At 55.2% G+C, this 21,868-nt stretch overlaps 1 protein-coding gene across 11 annotated transcripts in view; it reads right to left on the reverse strand.

Annotated features, from left to right (window-relative positions):
- The window catches only part of SLC45A4 (solute carrier family 45 member 4), an 82,763-nt gene that overhangs the window by 54,192 nt on the left and 6,703 nt on the right, over positions 1-21,868 (reverse strand). The window contains exon 1 of one of the 11 annotated variants that reach the window (XM_035714847.2): positions 20,265-20,287. The exons of 8 other annotated variants lie outside the window; for them this stretch is intronic. The gene's annotated coding sequence lies outside the window, so the exon portion shown is untranslated. Of the gene's footprint in view, positions 1-2,897; positions 3,239-19,448; positions 19,726-20,264; positions 20,288-21,868 lie in introns of those variants that run through there. 2 more of the 11 variants (XM_025450084.3, XM_025450085.3) reach the window with 2 other exon arrangements.

Here is a 21,868-nt window from a genome sequence, read left to right on the forward strand (position 1 = left end):
TCTCAGGGTCGGGATGATGGAGCCCCACGTCGGGCTCAGCAGGAGTCCAGGATTTGGCTGGGGTTTCTCTCTCTCCCTCTGTTCCTCGCTCTCTACCCCCACCACCACCACTTGCACATGCTCTCTCTTAAATAAATAAATCTTTAAAAGAACAAAAATAAAAATAAAAAAAAGAACAACAACAAACAAACGTAAATTACTTTTAAAAATGGATTTTCTGGTTGTCCTCTCCAAATGCAGAATAAGACTAAGACCTTGCTGTGTGGCGGGACATTCAGGAGTGTTTGTTTTGCAACCAAAGTCAAATCTCAAAAGGCCCAGGCAGTGCCAACAGAGGCAGGTCTGAAGAGCCGCCTATGGATGCAGAGCTACTGGCAGGTCCACTTAATTAGTACAGATTCAAAGCTAATTACCAGGAACCAGCTCAGAGCTTCTCCCAGTCTCCTCTCGACATCAAAGACACAGACTGCGCTCTAACCCCACCCAGGCGAGCAGCAGACCCCTCACATGTTTGGGTGCACGGAGACCATCCGTTCCTACCGTTCCCCTGGCTGGCTCTGCCCCGAGCATCTACCCCGCTGTTTCCTAACACAATCCCACGGCTTTCCAGTCCACAGCACCTACTTCACCCCTCCCTGCAACTCCTATTCACTGCCGACTTAGCCTTCTCCCCACCGAACTCGAGACAAGCACCCACCCTTACCAACACAGCCATCTGCTCTGGTCAGCACAGATTCTGTGTTTCAGGGTGCTCCTGGGTCAGCCAGCCTTACCAGGCCCTGTGCCCATCAAGGAGAAAGGCGTCAACTGCTCTTTCCTCTACTCTCTGAGGTGAGAGGCAAGACAGAGAAGTCCTGTGTCAAGGTCTGAAATAGGCCCCGGTGGGGTTAAGAAACCCTGATCTTGTCCAGGTGATGTAGAGCATCCTTCCCTGCCTGCGACCCAGTCAGCACTGGGCTCCTGAGGCCACAGGCCTCGTGTGTGTTTCTCAGCTGACAGCACCAAGAGGCACCTCTCCCACTCATCAATCTGTGGGTGCTGACGTCCCCCAGCCTCTCAGCACTGCCCTCCGGGACTGGATTACCGTCTGCGAGCCAGCAGAAGGCTGCCTCCAGCCAGTGCAGAGAACATGGCCAAAAACAGCAGCGGGATCAAGCCCGGGCCTCCCTGAGCGAGGGGAAAGCCCAGATTCCCCAGATGCCTGCCATGCAGGTGAGCGCCAGCGGGGCCAAGCGTACCATCTTCCCTCGCAGACAGTGCAGATCCACGCGCAGGAAGCCCAACGTGGCCCTCGCCTCCCCTGCACCACTCTGGCAGAGGGGCAGGCTCCCCCTAAAGCTGACCCAAGTCAGATATCGACTGGAATGTTCGACTGAGGAAGCAGAGAGAATCCCCAACGCCTTTCCCCAGAGGCGAATACCTGGCCACCGGGCTGGTCAGGAGCTCGTGAAACTGAAGCCCCAGGAATGTCATTAAAACGAAGCTACTCCAGGGTCCCCTGGGTGGCTCAGCAATTGGGCGGCTGCCTTCAGCTCAGGTCGCGATCCCGGGACCCCAGGATTGAGTCCCACATCAGGCTCCTTCGAAGAGCCTGCTTCTCCTCCTCCCTCTGCCTGTGTCTCTGTCTCGGTCTCTCTCTCTCTCATAAATAAATGGATAAATCTTAAAAAAAAAAAAAAAAAGAAAGAAAGAAAGCTACTCTGGGCACAATGGACTTCTCAAATACATAAACTGATGGTATTTTGCTTTATGTAAACTCAGCCCGAGAGGAGGACCCGGATGTGCTCCCACAGGCAGACACCATGTGTGTGAAACGAATGGGGTAAAACAGGTTAGACTGTACATCTACTGGAGATAAATGACAATGCACAAAAAAGTCACTTTCCCTCCGAGATCAGCTACACTGCAACCCAGCCCTGCATCTCCCTCGGACCTTGGGGGACTTCTATTCCCACAGCCAGAATCCTGGATGGTGACAGCACCAACCCAGGACCTTCCTGCTTAGGACCATTTCCCCCTGAGAAGACAAAGAGGTTCTGAAGATGGACGGTGCTGACGGTGCACTACGTTGTGAATTTGCACTCAGGCCGCTCCACTGTACCCTCAACAATGGTTACGGTGGTAAATTCTGTTAGGTGTATTTTGCCAAAAATAAAAGGACAATAATGCAACATGAAGAACACATCTAGAAAATGATCTGGGAAGTCATACTAGCAAGGAAGTGGGCTTCCTGTCCCTGTAGGGCCTCAGAGCACATCCCCAAACAATTCGGCCAGCCACCAATGTCTGGGCTTCATGGGCGCGGCAGGAGTCCCAGGACACCCTGCCCCCCAGCACTGCTGCCATCGCCGGCAGTTCCCACTCAGGGCATGAGTCAGGAGGGAGGCAGGCAGGCAGAGACACACGTAGACAGAGACAGAGACACAGGCAGCCGGAGCCCGGCAGAGAAGAGCAAGTCAGCAGGACAGAATGAGTCAGCCGATGGAGGAGGAAGTACTGGTCCCTATGTTCCCCAATGTTCCCCCCGGGGCACACACAGGACTCCGCAGGCGCCAAGAGCCAGGCCCCGGGCCTTCCCAGGCGCCGGGCGCGCCCGTGTGACCTCTGCTAGGCGCCCATCGTACATGTCACCCCCCCCCCCCGGGGGCAGCCCACCCTGGCCCCTCTGCCCCCGCACAAGGCCAGGTGCACCAGCCCCAACCGGCCTGACACCCCGCCATGGACGCCCCCAGCCCCGGGGACAGGCTGCCCTGGCCAGCCCCCACGGGCCACGGGGGAAGCACTGTGACACTCTGCAGGACCCGGACTTCTCCAGCACCGCTCCTCCCGCCTCCTGCCCAAGCCCACCCGGCCCAGCACTGGTCCCCTCTGTCCCCAGGGCAGCAGCAGGTGCTTACCACTTCAGAGTCAGAGAGGGCTGCGGGAGGAGGAAACAGGCTCTGGTGGGATCTGGGACGCGGCTCCTTTTATTGAAAAGTAACCCCCACAGGAAAGATTTTACTTCATTTTTTAAGGAAGAAGTTTCACTCTCCGTGTTCTCCTTCAGACCCGAGATCTCCTGAGCAGGCGAACAATACCGCAACCCGTTCTGGCTACATCTACCTCCCTTGTTCTCCGGGTGAGGCCAGTGTTCCCTGTGGAAGGAGGCACCCCAGTTTTAAAGAGACAACTCATAAAGAGGTAGGGCGGGCTCCAAGCACAAAGGTCCACATTCCTGAAAAGCCTGCCAGCCATAAAATGAGTTAACACCTGAATGTATTAGAGCCTGAGCCGCCCAGGTCTCCCCTCCCCCAGCAGGGGCCAAAGGCCCGCCAGTAAAAAACAAAAACCACAGGGATAAAAGATCTCTTGGCGAAGACAGCCAAAACAATTCCATCTGTTAACAAAAACTAACTGTTGAATTAAAGGTTGCAAGTTCAAACACAATCTGGCTATTGTAAACAGTGCCTCAGTTTATCAAAGCAACAATAACGCTCTTTCAGGGATTGATAGAGTTCTCCACAAATACTCGCCCTCCAGCATTTTTAAGATACTTTGCAGGATAAATATTAGCTTGAGACTTGCCTACAGGAGAAGTGAAAGCTGCCAAAGAAGCAGTTCTAAAAAAAAAAAAAAAGAGCGGCTTCAGCCAGAGGGCAGGGTAGCAAGCTGCCCGTGGCTGATGGGAAGGAGACTGGGCCCTTGCCCTGCGTCGTTGAGCGCTGTGCCAAGGCCGGGCGGCCAAGCCCCTGGTACCCCACCCGTCCCGGGGCCGCCTAGGAGGGCAGGGCTGCAGCTCTGTCTCCAGATCGGGGGCACAGCGCCAGGCACTCCACAAACAAACCACTTGGCATACAAAAAGACCTGGAAAATAGAGTTAATTAAAAGGAGAGATTTTAAGATAATTGTTGGGATGGAAAAGAACAAGGAGCATCATAACTTCAATCTGATTTAAACTTAATTTCCTGAAAGACAGTTACGTCGGCTGCGTAGCCTACTGTAGAAAGCCAGGGGATAGCGGGCCCGGCCATCAGCAGCTGGCCCCCAGGTGCCAGGCTGGGTGGGCAAGCGGCGTTTTTGTGCTGCCAATACCCCAGCAGACATCTGAATAAGATGCCACTTACCCTTCACTTCACCTGTGGGGCGGGGGGGGGGGAGCTTTTTATTTTAACACAGTAGCTTGCAACTCAATAGGAACTGGAAGCAAAGTCAGAACAAAGCCAGCCACCACATAGGTGACACGCGGGTGACACACAAGTCTTTCCTCCCAGCAAGAGACCGCTCAGGGAGACCGCTAGGTGTGGGGCTCTGCGCTGGGCGTGGGGCTCTGCGGAGCCAGGTGGGCGGGAGGGACTGAGCACCTGTGGATCACAGCCTCGCCCACCACAGGCCCTGGGCTCTGGACCTTGACTCCCACCCCCTTAATCTTTCAAGGCCACCCTCGGTTCTCGCACTCCTCTGAAACAGAGCAGTGTGTAATGCTGCTCGAAACAAGTTCTGCTTCCTCCCAGGCCTGCAGTCGGCGGGGTGGAGTGACGGTCGGCGCGATGTCCCCAATCACTGAGGTCCTCAATCACTAACTGGGTCTCTCGTGACTGCAGATTCAGACGTTCAGCCCTCATGTCCCCGTCTACAATGGGAATGACACCTCCAGATCGTGCAGAGGACCAAGTAGTGCGAGGATCACCACGGAGCCCAAACCCTGCAGGTTCTCGGCAAAGGGAGCAGCTGCCACCACCCTCAACCCTCTGCAGTAGGACCGTGGTTGCCTTTGCCTACGTCTGGATAAGATAGTCTTGAAAACTTCCTGGGTGGGGCCGCCTGGGTGGCTGAGTCTGTTAAGCCTATGCCTTCAGCTCAGGTCATGATCCTTGGGTCCTGGGATCGAGTCCTGTGTCGGCTTCTCCCTGTCTCTGCTCATTCCCCTCCGCTCTTGCTCTGTCTCTCCCTTTCTCTGTTATGCAAATAAAATCTTTAAAAAAAAAAAAAAAAAAAGAAAAGAAAAGAAAACTCCTAAGAGGCCTGAATGGCTTAGTGGTTGGGTGTCTGCCTTGGGCTCAGGGTATGATCCTGGAGTCCTGGGGTCGAGTCCAGCATCGGGCTCCCCATAGGGAGCCTGCTTCTCCCTCTACCTCTGTGTCCAAAGGAAGAAAGCAAGAAAGCAAGAAAGCTCTCTGTGTAAACCAAATCCTTTGTTCAACCTACATCACAGTGTGGCGCTCAGGTACACAGCCCTAAAAGAGATCAATCACAAAAAGAGAACCATCTCAGAATTTCAGTTACCAAGCATGGTCTAATTTTTGTTTGAATGGCTTGAAGAATAAGAGTAATCAAATCATGACAATACCACTCGTTTCATGGGAACTTCTACCTACAGTTGTCACTAAAAGGGAAAAATTCTTTGTTGGAAAAACAAAAATCTAGGTTAAGAAGTGGTTCCACTCAGCTATCAGAAAGTAAGCATAGCTGGCGATTTCGCCGTCAAGGCAGGTACACAGGTTAGGTCTAGAACACCACGAAGGCCCAGGACCTTCCGCAGCTTGAGAACACCGACCAATGAGGCCGGAGGTTCACAAGGTCACCAGGACTACCCCCTCCAGGCCACCTGTGGAGCAGGCAGGCTATTCGACACAAAGAAACCACTGCTGGTCTAGGACAGGGTCCCTCCTTCATGGAACCTACAAACGGGGAGGGGGGAGTGGAGAGGAGCTGCGTCACCTAAAGGCACAGCCAGTGAGACCTCCTGACACCCTCCCCTCCCCCTCGCCCCACCCCTCCCAGGGTATCAGAGGTGGGGAGGCGGCCCACATGACAACAGAGGGCAGCAGGCAGGCCCAGACCAACCCAGGGGGTGGCTGCACTCAGAGGTCCAGGGGTAGTGCAGGGCGCGGGGTTTTAGACCTGATTTTCCGCAGGACAGCTGGCTCACTCCACCCTGGACGGTGCTAGGTGCTGGGCATTCCGCGACAGCAGGACCTGCCCTGCAGGGGCTCAGCCCAGGGAGACACCCTCAAAGGACCAGTACTGACCAGCGGCAGGGGAGCCTGGGAGCGGACACGTGCTGTCCAGGCCTGCAGCAGACGACGGCAGGAGGGCCAGGCGCTCGGGTAGGAGGCCACCAGCACAGGGAGAATGTGACCTAGGTCAGCCGTGGGGGCTTCAAGGGACAAATAAGAGAACAGTTTTGAAACTCCTTTGGCGACAAAGCATCCGGGAACATAACAGGCTCCAGGTCAAAGGGCAGCAGCGGTGGTAAGACCCTCAGGGATGGTCCAGCCCCACCCGAACCTCAGAGGAGAAACGGCCGATGGCCCAGGGATCCATCGATGACCGAGACACTGAGCAGAGCCAGTGCTGACACTACTTCTGCCCTCCCAGGTGTCCCCCCTGCCACGGCTTCCTCGACCTTCCTGAGAGCTGGCCACGTGTCCAGGGCAGGGCTGCCGGACCACCGTTGACGAGAGGAACTTGCCCGCACAGTGCACGGCAGCCCGGTTGCCAGTGGCCGGGGACAGCGCTCCCTTTCAGCTGCTGGCCCCTCTCTCCAGGCCGCCCCTCCCTCCTCCTGGAGTCCAGCCCCCACTGGCTGCACCCCCTATACTGTGTTTGCGCCACTGGGTGCTCCCGGCTGCCTTGTCCCTAGCACGAGGTACGGCCAGGACATTCTGTCCCAGCTTGGCCCCTCCTGCTAGCCGCCCCTCACCCCTTCCCCTTCAGCTCCCTCTGTTCTCACCCTCCTCACCCCTCAAGCACAGCAAACCTGCACAAGTCCTCCTGCGTCCAAGGCCCTGACTGCAAACCACAGCCTCCCACCCACCCCCAACATCAGCCAGGTTCCCCCTGCAGATGGCAACGCTTCTGAAGTCCAGGAAAGGCCACAAGAGTCTGCTGTGTTCCCCTGGTGCTGGAATGAGCGGCCCCCGGTCTTGGGGCCTGACCTAGCGTCCTTTCTTCCTAAAGCTCCAAGGGTTACTTCTCACCTGGGTGTCTCCAAGTGGGACAAGCTGGATGAGATGGGAACTAGAGGTGCAGGAGCCTGACACCCAATCCAGCAGGGCAGGCTGGCACGGGCACAACCCACAGAGCTACCGGCCCACCTCTGCCTCATACCCAACGCCAGGTGGCCAGCAGGTGTTTTCTGGCCAAGGGCATGTGTGTAGGAAGCATCAATCCCAACCACCCTTGGGATGGCTGTTATTTTACCACTGGCTGTATCCAAAATCCATCCAAAGTCACCACTACCCCTAAACCCACAACCTCGTCACCAAATGACACCCCACGTCTTGGGCCTGTGCAAAGCCTCTCAGAAGTTAAGCCTAAGGTGTCCCACGGCTACCAAAGGGCCTGTGTGCTGGGAGAAGCTGGGGGCACTGAGCTCTTCTCTGGATTCCCTGTCCGCCTGAAAGCTCTATAGGCCCTGGGAGAGGCAGGAGAGGAAGGCAGAGTGGAGAGCACAGGAGGAAGCCCTGGACACTGCAGCCCAGAATGTCTCAACCGCTCCAGACATCCCAGGCATCCGCATCAGCTCCAGCTCCGCCTGGACTTTCAGGGCGGTGCCAGGGGCCCACCAGACCAGGGGCACGAGCAGGGCTGCGCTCACTCAGCGATCACCCACCCGCACCCAGGGCTTCGAGGATCTTCCTGCAGTGGCAGCTCTGCGGCTGGAAGGCGCAGGGGACAGGTGGCAACGGAGACACAGGTCAAGTCTTGCGTGCACTGCACTCCACAGAGGACCCATGGCACCGCATGTGCAAACCTGAGTCCCCGCGATAGAAGGCGGGTGGCACTGGAAGAGGGCAGCCCCCAATACCAGTAGTTCAGAGGGTGTCCGTGCACCCCAGCCCTGCACACCTGCTGCTGGGCTGGAGCCTCGGCTGCATCTCACAAACACGCTCCTTTGCGGCACATGCTACGTAACAACAACAGAAAAAGTCAGGCAGGATGTTTTCATGCTGAACAGTATGGACTTGCTTTAACAATGGCTTAAGTTGGGGCACCGGGGTGGCTCAGCTGGTTAAGCGTCCGACTCACTTTCTGCTCAGATCATGATCTCCAGGTCATGGGATGGAGCCCCGCGTCGGGCTCCACACTGGGGGGGAGGGGTGTCCGTCAGAGATTGTCTCTGTCTCTGCCCCCTCTCAAAGTAATTAATTAATTAATCTTTAAACAACAAAACGAAACCAATGGTTTAAGTCTGATTTTCTTCACTGGCTTTTAACTACGCCTGTAAGCACTTTACCCTGCAATTCAATTAGGACCGCGACCTTCGATTAGGTGACCTGCTGCAACGCAACTGTGGAAACACAGGCCTGCGATCCATGTGGGAAGAGTCCTAGGGGAGAGCCCGCAAGCCCAGGGGAAGCCGGGCAGCCAGGGGCCGGGGCCTGGGGACGAGGGGGCGGTGGTGCCGTGGCTGTGGGGGAAGGACCTGGCTCCACAGGCCGTGCAGGCTCCGCACACCGAGGCCGCCGGCTCAGGAGGAGGGGCCGGCCCTCGGCGCGCCCCCGCCAGCGGCATGGAAAGTTGGCCAGAGCTGGGGAGGACGTCTGGTGTCTATAAAAATGTTCCTCCCAGGGGAGCCTCTGGAAGCAGAGACTCCAAGAGACTTTCATTCTTTTCCTTATTTGCCACTCGGCAAAATAAGCCGTTCTTCCTATTCTGAAATGCAATACGGGTCGAAACCTTCCACAGTGAATAGTGACCCAAAGAAAAAGGTCACCAGATCCAAAATATTTCTCATTTGGCCAGGAGCCCAAAGAAACTCTATTCTGTTTACTTGGTTACTCTCCTGGGGGATAAAAGCCTAATCCAATACACCAAGTGGGCCTGTGTTTGTCGGAGTTCTGTAGGGAGGGCGGGGCCGCAGGCGCTTCTCACACCCCAGCCAGGTCCTCGGGGTGCCAGCCCCCTCCCCACCCTGGGGACTCTGTCCCCAGCATGGCCTCACGTGGGAGAAAAGCACCCCCCCCCCGGCCCCCACGACCCAGCAAGGCCGGCTCCAAGGCAGTGAGCAATCTGCAAAGGCCTGTGCAGACCCAGAATCAGGGCTGAGTGTGGGGCTCAGGACTCCCCACCGCAGGAAGGCTCCCTCCAGGCCTGCCTGCACCCTACGGCTTCCAGGGTGGCTTCCAGCATGGCCTGGGCTGTGGGAAGGAGCCAGCAGCTCCCCACCCACGCAGCCCCCTCTGCGGTCCTGGCCGCCACTAAGCAAGGACCCCCACTCAACAGGTCAGCAGGCCTTCCTCAGGTCACGGCACCCCAATGGCCTCCAGGTCTCGAGTGCAGAGCTGGGACCTCATGCCACAGTCAGCCCTCGCCTGTGCTGGGACTCAGGCAGCCCCCACTGCCCTCTCCCCAGCACCCCCAGTGCCGAGTCCCCACCGGGGAGAGACAGGCCTTGTGCCCAGCCCAGGCCAGTAGCGTCCCCACTGATCTGCAGAAGCTCTTGTTTCAGAAGACCAGAGCATGAACCCCACCAAAGCAGCCTGCCTCAGTCGGATCACTCTTTCAGACCGTGAGGCCCACGCTCCAGTCATTGCACATCCATGCCCACCTTCCTGTAAGGCCTTTCCCAAGGGTGTGCACACCCTGGGTACAAAAGAATGCCCCAGAAACAAGGACCGACAAGACCAGACAGAGGCAGAAAACCCATCAGAGGCCGATACAGAGCACGGAAGCCCGAGGCAGAGGAAGGAGCAGCCCTGCACAGGGATTTGCACACTTCTGGGCCCACCCCTGCCCCTTGCCCCCTGCCCCCTGCCCGGGTAGCTTCTCAGGCCCAGGATAGGTGCAAACTTGAGATTTAGTCTTTGTGCAGAGGTCGTAAAGATGCTAAATAATGAATTTTAGCAATAATTCTAGAAGGAGCACCTACAACACTTCTGGAGACATCCCTTTGACATAAGTCCTGAAGCTGGGCATCTGCAAGACACTCTTTCTCAGGAAAGCACTAAGGTCATCAGCATGAGGGGAGGGTCCCAGAGGGGATCACTCAGGCCAGTGACGCCAGAGTCCACAGTGATCCTCTGTCACTGACTACACACACCGTATCCTGGGGAGGCAGCCGTGCTGGCTTGGGTGAGCTGCCGCTCACTGGGGAGCCCCAATCACATCCTCCTTCTCCAGCCTTTGGGGAGCCTCTGCACTGAGGCCCCCAACATCTCTAACTGTGCCCTACTGGGCTCCCAAGGGGGTTGGGGTCTCAGCTCATGATCCCTCCAAAAAGAAGGGACTTAGGGCCAGAAAAGGAGCAGCGGCGGTGGTTTACGGCCCGTCAGCCAGCCCTTACCGAGGCTCTCCCTCTGCGGCCCAGGAAGCACAGTCTGGAGGCAGTTGTGTGTGCGCACGTGTGAGGAACAGGCCAAAGCACAGCCAGGGAAGCGCGCGGCAAGCCTGCAAACACATCTTTCTAGTATCTTTACAAGTGCCTCTTAAATCGGTTGTCTACTTAAAGCGTCTTAAATCTTTTCCAGAATAAGGCGAAGGAGCATACACGGAGTAACAGTTACAGTTCAAAAGCAAGTGTTTCACCATCAAGGCACATTGAAAACACATCACATTCATGCCTGAGCTGGGTCCTCAGAAGCCCACCCCAAGGGAGCACGACCCCTTCTCTCCAGGGTACCAGGAGGCTCTCCGGAGCGGGCCACTTGTCGGCAGCGCCCCCCACACACACACCACTGCATTCTAGCTCATCCACACCTTCCCCAAGTCACTTCAAGACTATGGGGGAGGGATCCCTGGGTGGCGCAGTGGTTTAGCGCCTGCCTTTGGCCCAGGGCACGATCCTGGAGACCCGGGATCGAATCCCACGTCAGGCTCCCGGTGCATGGAGCCTGCTTCTCCCTCTGCCTATGTCTCTGCCTCTCTCTCTCTCTGTGACTATCATAAATAAATAAAAATTAAAAAAAAAAAAATTTAAGACTATGGGGGAGGGATCCCTGGGTGGCGCAGCGGTTTAGCGCCTGCCTTTGGCCCAGGGCACGATCCTGGAGACCCGGGATCAAATCCCACGTCAGGCTCCCGGTGCATGGAGCCTGCTTCTCCCTCTACCTATGTCTCTGCCTCTCTCTCTCTGTGTGACTATCATAAATAAATGAAAAAAAAAAAAAAAAAAAAAAGACTATGGGGGAAAGGAGAAGGAGCTGCTCACACCTCCAGGGAGCAGCCAAGTTAATGCAATAGTCTGAGGTTGAGGGAGCGGGGTACTCACGGTCAGCCACGGGGCTCCCCCCTTAGTGTTTCATCAGCAGACACTACGAGCATCAGGCACCGCATGACCCTGACCCAAGTCGCGAACCTCTCCAGGCCACCAGCAAAAAGGCCGGGTGTGAACCAAGCACCTGTCCCTTCTCCTCCGCTCCACGAGCTTCGATTCTACGATTTAAAACCACACACCAAGGGCGCTATCATCACAGGAGAAAGGCCCGCAGGGCCGGCAGGAAGCCTGTAATAGACGCGCTATAAACTCAACACACCTCACTCTGTCTTCAAGGCTAATTTTAACAGGGAGAAGACATAACCGCAGCTAACAAACCTTTCCTTGCGGATATAATTTACAGCAGCATGACTCAGCTGCCCCGACTGCCTGACAGGTGAGGTCACCTGGATGCGCGCTGGTGTTTCCACAGGGCAACAGCCCACACCTCCGCACGAGGCAAGGAGAGCCCGCTGCGAATGCCCCCAGCCCCCCTCCTCCAGGTCTTTCGAAGCCCCCTCATGAACACTTAATGGCACCCCTGGATTTCAAATGTGCCCCCCCAGGGAACACCCCACAGCCAGCCAGGATGCTGGCCTTGAGGCCTACCTGGCTGAACAGCCGATTAAGGGCAGTTAACTACAAATATGAAAGTTACTGATGTATTTTAATTTAAACACCGATGTATTTAAAGAGGTTGTCCTGAGGCACCCGCTAGGTCTATTAACAGAAACGCCTTCCTCAGGGGTCCTGCAGGTACAGCAGTCCCCACGCTGGGCCAGCCTGTGCGCTCGGGCCTCCCAGGACACAGGTGCCAAGGCCCCAACCCCCAGGATCCTCTCCCCCTCTCCTGCTCGCACGGGGCTCCACCGAGGCTACTCCAAGCCAAGGCTACCTCAGCAGCTCCTTTCTGACCGCCACCCCACCCGCTGCACCCACAATTCCAACTCCCCTAACCCCCTCTCCCAGGCAAGTCCCTAACCCCGAGCTAGTGCCCCACAGCTCGAGGGGCCCGGCTCGCCCACAGGAGGAGCTGACACGCAGAGACCACGGCCACCAGAACCTCGGGCTCTCGCACGGCCTCGTCTGTTCACCACCCTCCTGATCCCGCTGCACCTGCCAGGACAAGCAGCCTCCCGCAGCCCAGCCTGGCCCTGCCCCTCCAGCACAGGAGAGGGCTGCCTCCAGTCTCCCCGCCCCCATGGTCTCACCCCCTTTCTCCCGGGAACCGCAGAGTCTCTCTGCAGACCGAAACCTTCAAACGGCTTCGCGTGGGGGCTTCACTAGCTGCAAGTCTGAGAGTCCTTCCTACGAGCCGATCCCGACTCCAGATGCTACACGCGCGCGCTCACGCACGCACCAAACCCTCCAACACCCCGACACAGGGGATCCTAGCATTAGCCCCACTTACAGAAGGGGGAACCGCAGCACGAAGTCCAGCGCAGAGGATGCGGGACTGGAAGCGCGGCCGGCACGCGGCAGACACGGTGCTTCCTCCCAGCGCCAGGTCACTGCCAGGCTGGGAAAGGCGGAGGGGATCAGAAGACATGCAGGAGCCCCGTCCTGGTCTTCACTTCTGGAGGGAACCCTCCCTGTCCCAACAGAGCAGTGAGGTCAGCAGCTCAACACGGGCACCCGGAATTGCCTGGCCGCACGAGACATCAGGGTCCGCAGCCTGAAGATGCAACCGGGGCTGCGCTGACCCCAGGGAAGGAGCACGCGTGCACACGGGGGCACCCGCACACACCGGGGCACGCACACACACCTGGAAGGGGCAGAGCAGCTGTCGATGGGAGGTGTGGCTCTAGAGAGGATCGTGTTTGTTTAACTCAAGAAATTAAAACCAGGCCTGAACAAAAACAGTTTAACACAGGCCTTTACTGGGGCGCCTGCCTGGCTCAGTTAGGCGTCCAATGCCTGATTTTGGCTCAGGTCATGATCTCAGGGTCGTGAGGTCTCTGGGCTCAGTGCGGAGCCTGCTTAAGACTCTCTCCCTCTGCCCTCTGCCCCTTCCCCTCCCCCAGGCAAGCTCCCTAAGAAAAAATAAACAATCCTTCCTGGGGCACCTGATTGGCTCAGTCGGTAGGGCTTGGGACTCTAGGGCTTGGGACTCGTATTTTTGGGGTGGGGAGTTCAAGCCCAAAGTTGGGTGCAGAGATTACTTTTTATAAAGTAAATACAGGGATCCCTGGGTGGCGCAGTGGTTTGGCGCCTGCCTTCGGCCCAGGGCACGATCCTGGAGACCCAGGATCGAATCCCATGTCGGGCTCCTGGTGCATGGAGCCTGCTTCTCCCTCTGCCTGTGTCTCTGCCTCTGCCTCTCTCTCTCTCTCTCTCTCTCTCTCTCTGTGACTATCATAAATAAATAAAATTTAAAAAAAAAGTAAATACATAAAAAATAAATCAGTAAAAGAATCCTTCACTTCACCTCCCATATATAATACATGACCACTAGAGTAATGTGTAAAGTCACACACATGACATTTGACTCGTGGCTTCCCATTAAGATAGGATTCTAATCTTTAGGGCCACAGATGGGGTTAGCAGATTGCTATGATCAGTAACTGATCATACTAAAGCCACATTCTCCTTATTTGATTAAAGCATACGAAACCTTGATTTTACAAACAGTTGGAACTCTGGGCTCTTCCCAGCTTAGAAGAGCTAGTCTGGGATGCCTGGGTAGCTCAGCGGTTGAGCGTTTGCCTTCAGTCCAGGGCATGATCTCAAGAGTTCCAGGATCGAATCCCACATCAGGCTCTCTGCATGGAGCCTGCTTCTCCCTCTAAGTCTCTGCCTCTCACTCACTCTCTCTCTCTCTCATAAATTTTTAAAATCTTAAAAAAAAAAAAAAAAAAAAAAGAGCTAGCCTGTTCTGCCAAGAGGCTGGCTGCCGCCATGGGAGAGAGAAAACGGAGGAGAGGAGAGTGGCCACGTGCTAGAGCCTTGCAGGGCCCCCAGTGGCTGTGGCCTCTGCAGAGAAAACCATCAGACCTGGGTATTCCAGCCCAGCAGGGAGTCAGGGCAAACCAGGACCCTCACTGACCCCAGAATTCCTGTGAACCAGGAGCCAGCCAAGAACCTTCTCTGCCCACCAGGCCCAGGGCACAAGGAACGGTCCTGAGAATTCCTGGTGGTGCAGGCTCAGACTCTGGATCACAGTCCTCCTGTGAACCACACTGTCCCTCACGTCAGTGAAAATGAGCTGGTTGTGGGGTGAAGCATCTGCCTTCCGCTCGTCACTGTCTGAGTCCTGGGATGGAGCGGCATGTCAGGCTCCCTGCTTCCTGGGGAGTCTGCTGCAACCTCTCCCTCTGCCCCTCCCCCATTCATTCTCTCTTTTTTAAAGCAATCTTTATTTTTTTTAGATTTTCTTTTTTTTTTTTAAGATCTTATTTATTTATTCATGATAGACATAGAGAGAGAGAGGCAGAGACACAGGAGGAGGGAGAAGCAGGCTCCATGCCAGGAGCCCGATGTGGGACTCGATCCCGGGACTCCGGGACTCCAGGATCACGCCCTGGGCCAAAGGCAGGTGCTAAACCGCTGAGACACCCAGGGGGGATCCCTCTCTCTCTCTTTTTAAAGATCTGGGAGAGTGAGAGCGAGGGAGAAAGAAAGAAAAAATAAAATGAGCTAGTGGAGAACTTGAACCCAGGCAGCCAGATGTCCTCCTCACCAAGAACTTTAATTAAGCAAAATCTAGGTTATGATGAGACCTTATGCTGTATGATACAGTATTACAATGCATCAGACACAACAGCACCCCATGACTATTATATAGAGTACGTTGTGTCATATAGTTAAATAAAAACAGACGTCGTAACTTTACCTAATAATTAGAGTGTATATACTCCATTATAACCCAACATCATAAGACCTCCAATGAATTTGTATTTTTAAGTCCAGGGCGCTCTCTATGCCACAGTGCGCAGCTGGCCATGGGGTGAACGCAGAGGTCTAAGCGGGTGGCTCGTTTCCCAGGTCCCACGTGCTGCTGCAAGCCTGACCCTTCCACCGGGGCTCGGCCTGGGGTGAGGAATCCCACCCAGCCGCTCCCCAGTCTTATCGCAATGTGACATTGCTTAATTCTTTTAGACAACCTTGACTTGACTCTCTCGCTGCTAATTTTAACTACCCTATATTTCCCCACAAAGTAAACTGGAGCATCCCAATGTCACCATCAGAAGAGATTCCAACAGCCACTCCGGGGGGCCAAATGCCATACCGGACCTCAGACACTCGGGAGTGCACGAGACCGTGCTCAGAGTCCCCGGGTGCTGCCACTTGTCACAGCACAGCCAACTACCACCCCTGGGGGTTATCTCCAGCACACTCCTCAGGGGGAGAGACCAGCCCAAGGACAGCGCCAGCCTGCCTGCTTCCGGAGCCAACAAATGCAGGTCTCAGGCGGACGGCCGGCCAAGCGGCGCCCCCTCGGGATTTCAGACCCACCAGGCAGCCCACCCTGCAGAGTCTGCAGCCCTGGCTCCAGAACGGGGCTTCCGTAGCTGAGGTCCAGAGATGGGGTGTGGAGAGGGTTCATCCCTGGATGGGTGGTGTGGAGACCCAGAAAGTATACACTAAATGGTGTCTTTTGGCATTTTTGTGGGAAAGGTCCAACTTTCAGATTTTTGAAGGAATCCCTGACCCAAAAAAGGTTAAGCACTACCCCAGTTAGAAATGGGAAGTATCCATGGTCATACAGCTGGTTAAAAATATTTTTGCTGTGACAAGTTACTGCATCAGCTTTTCCTGATTTTTAAAAGCCAGCCCTCCCTTTTAGTTTCCTTCAGAATTCAGTTGGACAGTTTAGGTTCATACAAGTGGGGAGGACAAGGGCAGATAGAAACAAAACTAGAGAGACAAATTCCAAATTTAGGAAAAAACTGTAAGGGCCAGAGCTGAGAATTTTCTAGAGCTCATTCAACATTTGGGGACATCAGAAAGGCCAAACCACAATTTCTAGAACCAATCCTAAAGGAATGGACAAAAGTATGAACCATTGCAAGTAAAACGGCTGTCATTCTCTCCAACAGTCAGGCCACAGTGTCTGGAGTGGGGAGTTCTGGGTAAATAAATGTTACGTACTTGGCTCGTGAGGGTGATGATGAGCTTGTTTTGAACCTCCTGTATACACTGTTAGCTCATTCATCCTGAAAAGTAACCCAGGACAGACAGAGCCAGGTAAAGACTGGACAAGGTAAACCAGGCCAGCAAGCAGAACCACCGCTCTCACGTTTCATAACCAAAATATGAGCCAGGCTCCAGATAAAACCTTCATGCGATCTGCATGGATCACATGCATGTTGCATTTAGACTAGGGGTCTGGGCATCGACTCTCTCCCTCAGATCCAGAGCACAGCTGTGCTCCTTCTGCTGTGTCTGGCTTGAGAGCTAGCTGCCAGTGTCACCAGACACTGGGCAGTGGGACCACAGTTCACAGACACCCCATCTAACCAGGGCCCTCCTCCCTCATCCATCTGCTCACTGTGCTCCCCCTGTACATACACAGAGAGGTCCAGACTGCCCTCAAGTTGCTTCAAGGCCACCCGGCAGACAACTGGAAACCAGCCAAGCCCAGGAAAAGAGAACGTGGCCCAGGCAGCATGGTCACAGCGGCCTCTGGACCTACCAAAGCCCACTCGGCCTGGGTTTCTCAGCTAAGCTGGCCAACCGAGTTCCTTCCTTCCACCCCCCCTTACCAAGATCCCAAGTTACTATAAACCCATAGGCATCAGCTCCCACGAAGCAGGGAACCATGCCCGGGGCCAGGTTACACATCCATGCCCCCTCCACCACCGCAACCAAGCAGGACACAGGGATAAGTGCAGTGAAAAGCAGGCCCTGGCCTCCCAGGCTCACCACTAGTTGACAAGGCCCCTCGACAGAAGGCCACCCCTCTCTCCAGCAGCCCCCCTCTCTCACAAGCCCCTGGGCCCAGCATGGGGTGTCACCTTCCTTGCTGGTGTCCTTAACCTGCCCACCCCTGTTTGGCCCTAACAGTCACCATTCTAGTTGCGATGCCCATCTTCTTCCTGCAAACAGGACATGATACATCCAGTGGCCGATGTCCCTCCATGACGTGGACACACATGCGCAGTCACCACAGGGGCAGAAGCTGGCAATAGTAACACCAAAACCTCTGCGGAGTTATAAAGAAGTGACTCTTTAAGAAGGTGATTCTCGAGTTATCAAATCAAGATGAGAACCATCGGTCTCAAAAGGGATTCTCAGAGGCAAGGTAAGATGGGTAAGCGCATTCCAGACACTTCAGAACAGAGGCCTGGACGCCCGAAGGGCCCCAACTACCTAGGAGTCACCAAAATGGGTAGGAGACACCGGCATGCGCAGTTCCTTGGGGACAATGCAAAGGAAATGGAATCCAAAGGCACCCCCCCGCATGTCAACTGGAAATGTGGGCCCGGGCTGATGCGAATGAGCTGTGCACTGTGAAGACAGTGACCTGGTTACTGCACCCCCACAAAGTGCCAGGAAACTCGGGCCACGGACTGTGAACCTGCTATGGGAGGCATGCAGGTGCTCACGGGGCTTTCAGACACTCCAAGCCCCGCTGGTCCTCTGGCAGCCTAGGACACAGGCCCATGACCCTCTTCCTGTTTCTGGGTGGAGGTCCTGGGGCTCACAGGTTAATGAATGATTCTCAAGGCCCAGAGTGCCTGAGGGAGGCAGCCCTCAGGGTCCAGTCTCCAGTGGCCCTGGCCTCCTTGCTGCTCCTGGCCTCAGCTGCTCCCCCGCAAACCAGCTGGTAGGTATGGTCCAAGGGCACATAGCCCGAATTCCTAGGGGCACGGCCTTCCAAGTGTATGACCAGCAGCCAGTCCCTTGATCCCATCAATAAAGACAAGAAGATCTCATTTTAAAAATGGAGATAACATTTAAACTTAAAACAGCTCTGTGGTCAGAAGACGAGTTATCAGAAGCCGTGTGTGAAAACTACAGGACGCTCAGAAGTCAGGCCCAATGGAACACTTCCTTGGGCCCCTTCCACCTGTTATCTTGCAGCGGAATGCAAAAAACAGCTGGTCCAGGGATCCCTGTGTGGCACAGCGGTTTGGTGCCTGCCTTTGGCCCAGGGCGCGATCCTGGAGACCCAGGATCGAATCCCACATCGGGCTCCCGGTGCATGGAGCCTGCTTCTCCCTCTGCCTATGTCTCTACCTCTCTCTCTTTCTGTGACTATCATAAATAAATTTAAAAAAAAAAAAAAAAAAAACAGCTGGTCCAAAGCACCCATCTTCCATCAGTAGCCCCGCAGGTGTCCAGAAGGGTGGGTGCTGCACAGGCTTCGACCAGCCCCAGCAGCTCCACAGGCCCTCTCCCCCCGTGAGGCTGGGAAAGCGGCTGGGCAGGGCAGGCCAGGGCAGGGCACACACTGGCAGTGGTCTACCTGCAGCCGCGTGTACCTTGGTGTAGGAAGCGCAGAAGGAGTCTTCGTCCCACCGAGCAAGCCACAAGCTGCCAGGGCACTCACGCGGGTGCCACTCACCACATACAGCCTAGGCACTGAGCTGGGACGCATCTCCTAAACTGAACGGCTCTGAGAGAGGTCCAAGGACTCCACACCAGCCAGCAGGGCATCGGGGGCCCTCGCAGTCCAGCCCTGGCCCCGAGCCCTTGCCACTCCCCGACAGTGCAGGCCACCAGCCCGTCAAGGCCAAAGCAGGAACCACATCCTCAGGCCCCGGGATCGAGGTTAGTTTCTCCCTAAGCCAGTTAAATGGGCCTCCACTTCCAAGAAGCCCTCCCTGAGGAGCCCTGCCTGAGGATGGATGGTACTAGTTATCTTTCGCGTTGGAAGAACATCATCACTCTTGTCTACATACTAATCTTCAGCTGGCCCCTCTCTGCTTATGCTAAAACTCCGTAAGCATCTCCCACTGTCCCTCGTACGTCTCCTAGCAGAGCATTCAGTCAGAAAATCCCAGGCAGGGACCAGAAGACCTCCAGGCACCGATTTTCTCATCTATAAAATGTGGATACTACTGCTTCCATACAGAGCGGTCAGAGAAATCCAGAAGTCAACTGTGAATCACGATGGCACCTGACAACAGAACCTGGCCCATGGCTCCTACTCGCAGGTGCCCATCTGAGACCAAGACACTCGCGGGATTGCCATGGGGCTATGAGGACTCCACCAACACCCAGAGAGGCCAGAGGAGGCCCAGCCCAACAGCACTCACAGTGCGGGGCCTCTGGCGTCTAATGGTGACTCAGTTCACCAGATAGGACTCCCCCCCCCCATGCTTACCACACTCTACTGGAAACATGCTCTGCTCAGCGATGGCCTCAGTAAATCCAGATTCTTCTCCATACAATCCATTTGGTGTTTTACAAAGTGTGAACATCACAGCTGTCCCCTGCCCCTAACTGGGTTATTCAAGCCAAGGGCACCGCAGACCCCCACCGCACGGGGAAGGGATGCCGCAGAGCGGAGAGGACCAGCCCGCAGCCTCACAGCCAGCCATTTGGTGGGGAGCGGGCGGTGCTGCGGGGAGGCAGGCCTGCGATCCCAGTCCACATCCGAGGGCTCCGAGCCGAGGCAGAACTGTGGGCAAGAATAAAACGCCAGGAAGACAAGGTTCTGAGGGGATCACGAGGAAATCCATATTAAAATTGTCAAGCCTTTTCCAAAACCATATCAAACGCAGGCAGAAACCACGGCCTGCATCTACTTGGCTCCCTCTCTCCCACAGAGCCACAAGATTTCATCAAAAACCTATTTGAACTTTGCAGCCACAAACTGACACCATCGGCAGGACTCTTATCGGTGCACACACAGCCTCACTTCTGCAGAGGTTGCTCAAACAGTCAGGAATTAACCGAGGACTGGTAACCGCCCGCCCCCCCCCCCTTTGGAAGCTTCCATTCACCTGCGTCCTCCGGGATACTGCAGAAAGCACAGTCTCTTCTTACTTAGTTCAAGCGACTAGTTCACTTGAATACATGGTCCCAATTTCATTTTGCATCTGATTTCTGTTAAACATCATCACCGATATTTCATATGCACTAAGCCAAGACAAAACACTGATACCCCAAACTGCAAAAACAGAGACTCTCGACACACCTGTAAGCCCAGCTTTCCATACGGGTGGAGGCGTGCTACACCTCTGGGGCCCGGTACCCCATGCGTGGGTCCCAGGGCTCACCTCCAGGCTCAGCCACGTACTGTATGTGGCTTTGGACAAGTAAGTTAGTTAACATCTCCGTGCCTCCTTTTCCTCCCTGTAAAAGGCAGGTAGTAACAGGCAGCCATCACTGGGTTGTGCAGAGAATGAGGCTGAGTGTTCTGCACAGGACTTGGCCTCCTGGATCATTTCTCAGGGTCTGCTACTTGCCAGGAACAAATACTCATTATGCTTCCCAGATTATAACACAGAAATTGAAGCTCAGAGCAGTGGGTTGCTTCTGGGCCAAGGTCACAAAGCCAGGGATGGCCCAGCCGGGGATGTAAATGGTCCCTGCACCCCACAGGACGCCAGGCTCTACGACATTTCTGCTGAATAAAAGGTGCAGGGCCCCTCCCTTCCCCCTTAAGAATTAAAAAAACACTTTAGACATCTGAATAATTCAAGAATGAGCTAGACACGTCTGAAACAGCTCTGAGCTTTCGTTCAGCTTCCCTGTCCCACTAGGCTCGCCGGGGCCCATGCTGGTAAAGCAAACAACCAGGCAGCTTCAGGCTGCAACTCCATACCCCAAGGCTTCACTTCTAGAATCCATCCCGCACCAGATCTGAGCTCCCTCACACCCGAGTGCTAAAGGACGATGGAGAGGCCGCCCAGAAGCTCGGGCTCCATCCAGCAGAGGGTGGTGGTGTGCAGGGCCTGATGGGGAGGATTTTGTCCTCTGAACTACTGCAAAGGGTTTTAGAGAAGGCGCTCGAAGAACCACTACCAGTGCCTGTTATTCCAGCTCTGCACAGTGTGATTGCCTGGGAGCAGACTGGCATCTGAGTTGGGCCCCAGGTGATTGCAGGGTTTCTAGAACTGAACCCCTCTGTGCGGGGTCACCTGGGCGCCCCTGTTCACCTTCAGCAGCCCAAGCCTTTGTTTTAGGAGCCTGAAAGCTTGATTTCAGTATCAAGGCCCCAAATGTTAATAAAGTGTAAACAAGGGTCTGTGCTTGAGAGATCAATGGAGGGTCCACAGGAGGTCTGTCCCACCCTGTTCCCCACCAGGGTGGGTCAGGGGAAACCACAGGGCTCCTAGAACCTGATCTTGAAACTAGCTCCTATCTCTACCTAACTCTAGGAACAAAGGTAGTGCCTCACAATCTAAGGACCTGACTTGTCCCCAAATATTTACAAATCCAAATTCGTGGTGAGGCATTCTTAAGTGCATTCTTTCACAGCCGGCCCCGAGGACAGAAGACAGATAAAACTTGGGGTCAGCACACATTACCAAAATCCCAGGAGCTGGGCCAGTGGCTTCCCTTCTTCCCCTACGAAGCTGGATGAAGCCAGAGACCCCTTGTTACTTGCAGCCTCCCTGTGCATCATAAAACCACCGGGTAATACAAAGTTCTACAGTTCTCCATCCAAGGCACTTTCTGTTTCTGGGCTGACAACAGTAAACGCTTATGCTTTGAGAGCATCTCCAGCTCGCCTGAGAGAGGACCAGCCCAGGGCTTTCAAACAGTCTGAGTCTGAGGAAGTTCTCAGGGTACACA

Source organism: Canis lupus, chromosome 13 (assembly GCF_003254725.2).
Source record: "Canis lupus dingo isolate Sandy chromosome 13, ASM325472v2, whole genome shotgun sequence".
NCBI classification, from domain to species: Eukaryota; Metazoa; Chordata; class Mammalia; order Carnivora; family Canidae; genus Canis; species Canis lupus.